The following is a 7,476-nucleotide window of genomic DNA, read 5'->3' on the forward strand; positions in this document are numbered from 1 at the left end:
ATTCACCCACTCAAAGAATATTGTTAAATGCCTATTAAATGCTGGACTCTGTGGCTGGTGCAGGGTATAGTGGGGAAAGGAGGGCCCAGGCCCACCCTTTGAGTGGACACAGAGGTGCCAGGAGGGCCGTGAGCTGGCAGAAACCTGGAGTTGGCAGGAGGAGGCTGCCCTGGGCAGTGATCTGGGTGGTAGGACGCAGAGTCAGGCTCAGGGGTCAGTGGCAAGGGAAGCCGGCACCTGCCAAGCAACCCGTTGGGACCAGTTGTCCTCAGGGCACTGACCCAGAACCCAGCATTGTCAGGCCGCCACCCTCCCACCATTGAGAGGTGGACTCATAAGGTTTCCCCTGTACCCAGACGAGCTTGGAAAGGATGAAGGAACAATTTGTTTTGAGTGTACTTTAAGCTTAATGAGTCTTTACCAAAATGAAATTGCATTATACTGGAAACCTCTGAGCTGTTTTGATTACTAAATTTGAGTTAGTAATTTTTCACTCCTCCCAACAGGGTGGGAGTTCATAGGGGGCAATTTGGTTGGTTACATAGTGTATGATTCCATTTGTATGAAATATCTAAAATAGGCAAACCCATACAGACAAAAAGGAAACTGAGGTGGCCAGGGGCTGGAGGGAAGGGAGAATGGGGAATTATTGCTAATAGGCCTGAGATTTCTTTTTGGGGTGACAAAGTGTTCTAGAGTTAGATAGTAGTGATGGTTGTACACCTATATGAAAATACTGGAAAGCACTCCATTGTACGCTTTGAAGGGAAATGGTATGTGAATTATGTCTCAGTGAAAAATATTAGATTGGTTAAAGAAAACAAGGAAATTATGCTTTTCTTCACACATCTGAGTAGTAGTCAGAGTAAAGTCCACTCTGTATGATAATTGTTAATCAAACGTTGATATTCCAAACATACCAACTTCATAGTGTACTGGGTAACAGTGTACATGTAGCTTTACATTATTTCTACCAAAATAATACATTTCATAAAAAAAACTCAAGTGGTAATCAGAATTCAATGCAATTTGCTTCCCACTTGAAGCAAAAAGTACTTAGAGAACTATGCAAAAATAAAGCAATCCACAAGGTGTATAAAGTTAATGTGAATTGATACATGTAAATTCAAGTACTTTTGCTTAAGTGTTTTGCCTTTGGTTTCTTTCATACTTTGAAGATAAGAAGTGATAAATGTTATTTTCTAAGCCAGAGTGCTTGTTAAAAACATCTGCTATTGTCCTTCTTAATGCCATACAAATTTATACAAGGTTTTGAATTTACAAGTTTTTAAATATACAAGTCTTTGAATTTCAAAATTTTTCTTTCTTTTAAGTCTATTTATATTGTGATAATAGAAAACTCGTATGTGGAAAATACATCACCGTCATTCCATTTTAAGAGCAGGACTGAACGTGGGCCATTTGTTGTACTGTTTTTATCATTCCCGCCATTGGCTTGGCTTGAAAGTTCATTGTCGTCATGGATTCCACCATTTCCTTTATTTCCCGAAGCCAGTCAGTGGCCAAGTCTTGCTTGTTTTATTTTTGTCACCACTCTCATTTGTTTCCCACTGCTGCCGCCCTAACTCAGACTATCATCTTCCCATGGGGACCAGGGTCGCTGCTGGCTTCTTGGCTTCCATCTTGCTTCTCCGAAAGCCTGGAGTTATCTTGCCAAAGTCTCCTGCTGCCAGGTCCTTCCCCCTCACCCCCCAACTCTCACAGTGTTTGCTTTGATTAGATCATCATTTCTTCCATACCTTGGCTTATCTCCTTTGCAAAGGTGTATCATTTCCAACATTTCATTCGTTTTATCATTCTACTTTGTCTGTGTCAACTAGGAAATTGACATCTTAAAGCGCCTTTTAAAAAGAATCTTTCTTATTTCTGAAGCTCCTTTATCATTTACTATTCATTTTTCCTGTAGAGTGAGAATAATCCCTGTCACCTGTTTGAAATCCTTTGTGGACCAAGATGGTATAGAAATGAACTATGGACATTGGTGTTTTGATGGTGTATCTTGGTCTTCCACAAGTTTTATGCCCATGGCAAGAAGATTATGTGTGAACCATAATTATTTCTCTCGGAAACAACTTGAATATGTGGAGAAACATCACATCACATATTACACATAAAAATACAAAGAACATTTTAATTCTTATATCTCCAATTTTCTTTATATTTTGCACTGGTTTCTCTTAATTTCCTTCATTAAGTTTCAGTGTACCCCAAGCCTTCTTTCTCTCCTGGTGTCTCTCTGTTTTGTCTATGTAGTTAGGCTGCCTCTTTTTCTTAAATAACTTCATAATGGACATAAAGTCTTTAAATACTTTCTTTTTCCTTTTCCTTTTTTTTTTTTAGTCAAAACTCTTTGCTTCTTCTGCCCTCAGCATTTATTTAAATATAATTTTCATAGGAGAAATGCTAAAAGAAAGACCCAGGTAATATTCAAAATAAATATTTTGTGATTCAGAAAAAGAATGATGGAAGCTGTTGTCTTGTAAGCTATTTCTTGAAAGGCTTCCTACTTCCCTTTATCAAATGAATAACTGGTCAGAGAGGGCTCTGTCCAGAGAAGAGACCCCTGCATACTTCACTAGAAGAGGAGGAAAAGGGTAGGGTATAATGAAAGTAAAAGAAAACCTGGGCCATATTCTGTCCTGGGGAGTGGTGGAAAGATGGAGAAGGGGAGAAAGAATGAAGAGTAGCGGGGGGCGCGGGGGGTGCGGTGAGAGGTGCCGCGGTCTCTTGCTCTCCTCGGGAGCCTACGCTTTAAGGTGAAATGACTTCAAGAGCGGTCTGGAGCTCAGCCACATCAGCATAAGCTGGGGAATGCCGGGTCATTCCCCACGAAAGGGGGCTCTGGAGTACAGCTTTCCCAGCTGCCCCTGTTCTTTATCTAATGGGGATGCAGAATGAGGAGAGAGGGCTCTACTTGGTGCTCACGATGGCAATGCAAGGCGATCCTGCAGCAGAGGCTGGGACACTGCTGGGCCAGAGGCAGGGGGAGGGCCTGGCAGACTTTCAGGAGTCTGCCGCCTGCAGGAGCTAACATGAGGCTGAGTCAGCCAGGGGGTGATTATCCTGATCCCAAACCAAGGGGGATCAGGTCAGCACCTCAGATTTCAGCCCTGAAGGTCAGGAGAGACCCAGGGCACAAGGGCCTTGCCCTGGAGACCAGAAGAAGTAGAAGACATACTCCAAGATCCCAGATCTTTCCCACTACGAGGATGTGAAACTCTCTTTCTTCCCTCGCCCCTGGGAACTGTCCTAGGCAGGAGGCACAGAAAGGGGGCTATTCTGAAAGACCAAATGAGTCTTTCATTTGGCCTGATGAGTGATTCTTTCCTAATCTGAGTGCTTATGTCTTTGGAATGGATTACATTAAGACAGGATTTGATATTCAGTTACTTTTACACATATATGTACATAATACATAAATATGTATAGTTTATGCTTAGACATCATTAAATATTTTCCACGAGGCATTTTTAAATGAATGCACAGCATTTCATAGTAAAAAGTGCCACAATTTACTTAATCATTCCCCTATTATTAGATATTTAGGTTTTTAATAATTAGTTGATGTCAGAAATAACATGACAATAAGTATTTGTAGCTAAATATATGAACACATTCATAATTATTGCTGGTGAATAAATATAGAATAAATATGTATAGATAACTATATGGAGTAAGTATGTAGAATAAATATATATAAATGACATTGCTGGATCAATAAATGTACAATATTTTAAAGTTTTGGTTATGAATCTCAAAAATTCTATCAATGTACCTTCTCACAAACATGAGATGGAGACAACTTTTTGTGTGGTTGCCAATTTGCTAGGTGAAAAATTATATTTGATTCAATTTTTGACTCCTGGTTTTGTATAGTTATTTATATGCTTGGTAGTTCTGTGTTTATTTTGTTTTAATCTTTTAAAAATTGTGTCTTCATGCCCTTTGTTTTGTGCTGTACTTGAACTGCACCTGCCCATGTAGGAGACTGCACTCACGGTCTGGCCCCGTCTCCCTACCAGTGCAGGAGTTCTAGCCTCTGACCCAGAGTTAATGAATTTTCGTTTCTTTGAGATCTATATCCAATTGCCGCTCCACCTGCTGGTGTTTTTCCTGAATTATGTCCCCTAAATATTGCATGGACAGTTTAGAAATAGAAGGATTTTTATGACTCAGTTTATTCTCTTCATTTTGGCCATGAGGATCTTGACTCTTGGCCATCTCTGTAGCTTCTCATGTCACAGATGTCATGAGTGTAGTGTGGGGCTCTGTAATGCTGGGCTCTAGACTTCCAGTCTAGTCATATACCCACCCCACTTCATACTCCTAGGGTTTTCTGCAGCCTCAACACCAGACTAGATCTCTGTGCTGGAGACATCCATATTGCTGATGGCTAGCAGCACTTTATCCATGTTTTTCTGCTCTGTTCCCTTTCTACTTATACTAATAGCTTCTAGGTCTGTTTTTAGATCATTTCCTTCTTATGAGCTGTTTATCTTACTATGAAAAATTACAATACCTGTTTTATATAATACAGTATCTGCTTTAAAAATCATATTGATTTAAATGTATTTGTAAATGCTATATTCTGATTGCCCTCTTTAAGCACCCAGGCTATGAAATTTGGCAGTGCGGCCTGAGGAGTATCTAATAAGTAAATTCAAATGTTTGGTGTTACTTGGAATCAGCCAAAATGTTAACTTCAAAAAGAAAAGAAGGGCAGGGAACTAGCCTTTATTTAGTGCCAACTATGTGTTAGATTCTGCTTGCCTATTTTATCTCATTTACTCAGATAAACATGTGATTTTTTTTACTATCCTCATTCTCTAAGCTAACTGAAGTTGTCACCAGGTCAGGGCCTAAAAAAACGAGTCTGAACTTGAAAATATGCTTTTCCTACTGTTTTATAGGACTTGTGTTGGCAAAGTGAGGCATTCACTCTTTCATACTTTTTAAAAATAAACTCTGAATTCCAGAATGATCCTTAAATAATATGTCATTATCACACACAGTCAAAAAGGAGGCTTAGACAGACACATTTGGATTTGAAGTTGGCACCATGGTCCTTGTTGTTTAAATCTCTTGTTGCAGGGGAAAATGTCTCCTGAGGTAAGAAGATTATTCATGACCCCATTTAGAAAATAGATCATCTCATCTATGCATGATCAGTGTTGAGAAGTATGCTGTGGTTTTAATACAGCTGTCTAGCATTTATCTTTGATAATGAAAGAAATACCAGGCCCATTAATCCATGGGCAGATGTCTGTTAAGCTTGTTGTCAGGGCATCTGACAGCTGACCAAAGACATAACTCTGTGTGTTGAGAGATGTTGGGTGCATGGGAGGTCTAGATAGCACTAGCTCAGAGTTCATGAGCATTTTGAGATTACTCCCTTGGAAGAGAGAAGGAGAGAAACAGAGTGAGGGAGAGGGAGAGAAAACAATATTATAAATACTTTGAACAAATAGTCCCAGGGTTTTTCCTAGGAATTATGTCAAAGGTCAGCTTGCTAGTTCTAACTCATTTCTGTCAACCACTCTTTTTCTTTGCTGAGGGGTTAGGAGAAAAATGCCAATAGTGTTAAGTAGAAGCCCACGCTATCAGCAACTCTGAGAAACTAACAAATGGCTAGTGTGTACAGGAACAGCCTTTGAAGGGGACTTTCTTATTGAGAAGGAAGCAAATCTCATCCCCCGTTTGATTTATGGAGACATACACAAGTCCTGAATAGCTTAGCAGTGGTCGGCAAACTCATTAGTCAACAGAGCCAAATATCAACAGTACGACAATTGAAATTTCTTTGGAGAGCCAAATTTTTTAAACTTAAACTATATAGGTAGGTACACTGTTATTAACTTAATTAGGGTATTCCTAAGGCTTAGGAAGAGCCACACTCAAGGGGCCAAACAGCTGCATGTGGCTCGTGAGCCATAGTTTGCCGACCATGGGTAATGTTTGCGTATGCGTGTTTTCTCTTATTTTTAATTAAACATACTGTACTGCTATTTAGCCGCTAAGGTGAGCTTGGTAAATCATCAAAAAGAGTCATGTCTTGCTGCATCAACAGCTCAGCCCCCAGTTGAAATGTTGGTGGCATTCAGTCAGGAATCTTAAAGCCAGAATGCCTTGAATGCCAAGTTTGAGTGGAATTTGGCCTTGATATCATATTCCTTGTATCAAAGCCCATCTTCAGAACCAAACAGTGTCACTGGCTCAAGTATAGGCTAGTGCAGTGGTTCTCAACCTTCCTAATGCCGCGACCCTTTAATACAGTTCCTCATGTTGTGGTGACCCCCAATTTCATTGTTACAAATTGAACATAATTAAAGGATAGTGATTAATCACAAAAACAATATGTAATTATATATGTGTTTTCTGATGGTCTTAGGTGACCCCTGTGAAAGGGTCGTTTGACCCCCCCAAAGGGGTCGCGACCCACAGGTTGAGAACCGCTGGGCTAGTGTCTTTGAGCAATGGCAGCTACAGGTTAACATTGCATTACAGACCCAACAAAATCAATATTTATGCCAATCTAATTTTGAGACCAATTTTACTTGATATGATTAAAGAATAATGAGTGAGTCATTAGAAAAGGTATACTGATTCCTAGCCATTCTGTCCACGGCGATTTTTCCAGGATAAGTATTGTCTATAAATTTTGACCTCGTACCTCATCATGACCTTATCAATACTTGCATTCTGCAGAAGAACAATGATATTTTATGATTATCCAATGAACAACTCTGATATTACTATCTTTCATTTTCTATCTTTAACAGTGCCCCCCCCCCACACACACACAGGGGTGGGAAAAAGTGGGTTAACAATTGTTTGAATGGAAAATAATACAATAATTAATTAATAATACAAGAATAAACTGTGTTTCATGTACTCACCACTGTAAACCTACTTCCTACTTTCGCCTGTCCCTGTACATCCCTCAGAGCAAGTTCACTTGCAAAACATTGACTAGGCTTGTTGTGACTGATGAACATCCCTGTGTGGCTCATTTTGCTTAGTTTGGAAGTTCTGTTTCTTTTCTCTTCCTGTAGATCTCAGTGATCGGACAGTTTACAGCTCTAATGCTTCTGAGCGGGGCCGCGGGATACGCAGTGCGGGGAGGTGCGAGTGTGCACGAGTTGAGTGAGCCAGTCAGTCAGACACTCTGTGCAGTGGTTAGTGCTAGTCGTGTCCGCAAATCGCATGCAGGTGACAAAAGTACCTACTCGAAGCATAAAGTTACCTGTATTTTTCCAACCAGCTGCAAATCCTAAAGGTATTTTTGTCATCAATTTAAGAATTGTAATTCTTTTGTGTTGTGGCTTTATTATTATAAAATGAAACATTATTTTAGGTGCCCTGTTTGACATGGCTCCAAAGAAGAAGCAAAGAAAAACGGAAGACGAAAACCGTGAATTTAAAGTTGAATGGACCAAGACTTTCGCGTTTATTCAC

This window comes from Myotis davidii, unplaced genomic scaffold (genome assembly GCF_000327345.1).
Source record: "Myotis davidii unplaced genomic scaffold, ASM32734v1 scaffold184, whole genome shotgun sequence".
NCBI lineage: Eukaryota > Metazoa > Chordata > Mammalia > Chiroptera > Vespertilionidae > Myotis > Myotis davidii.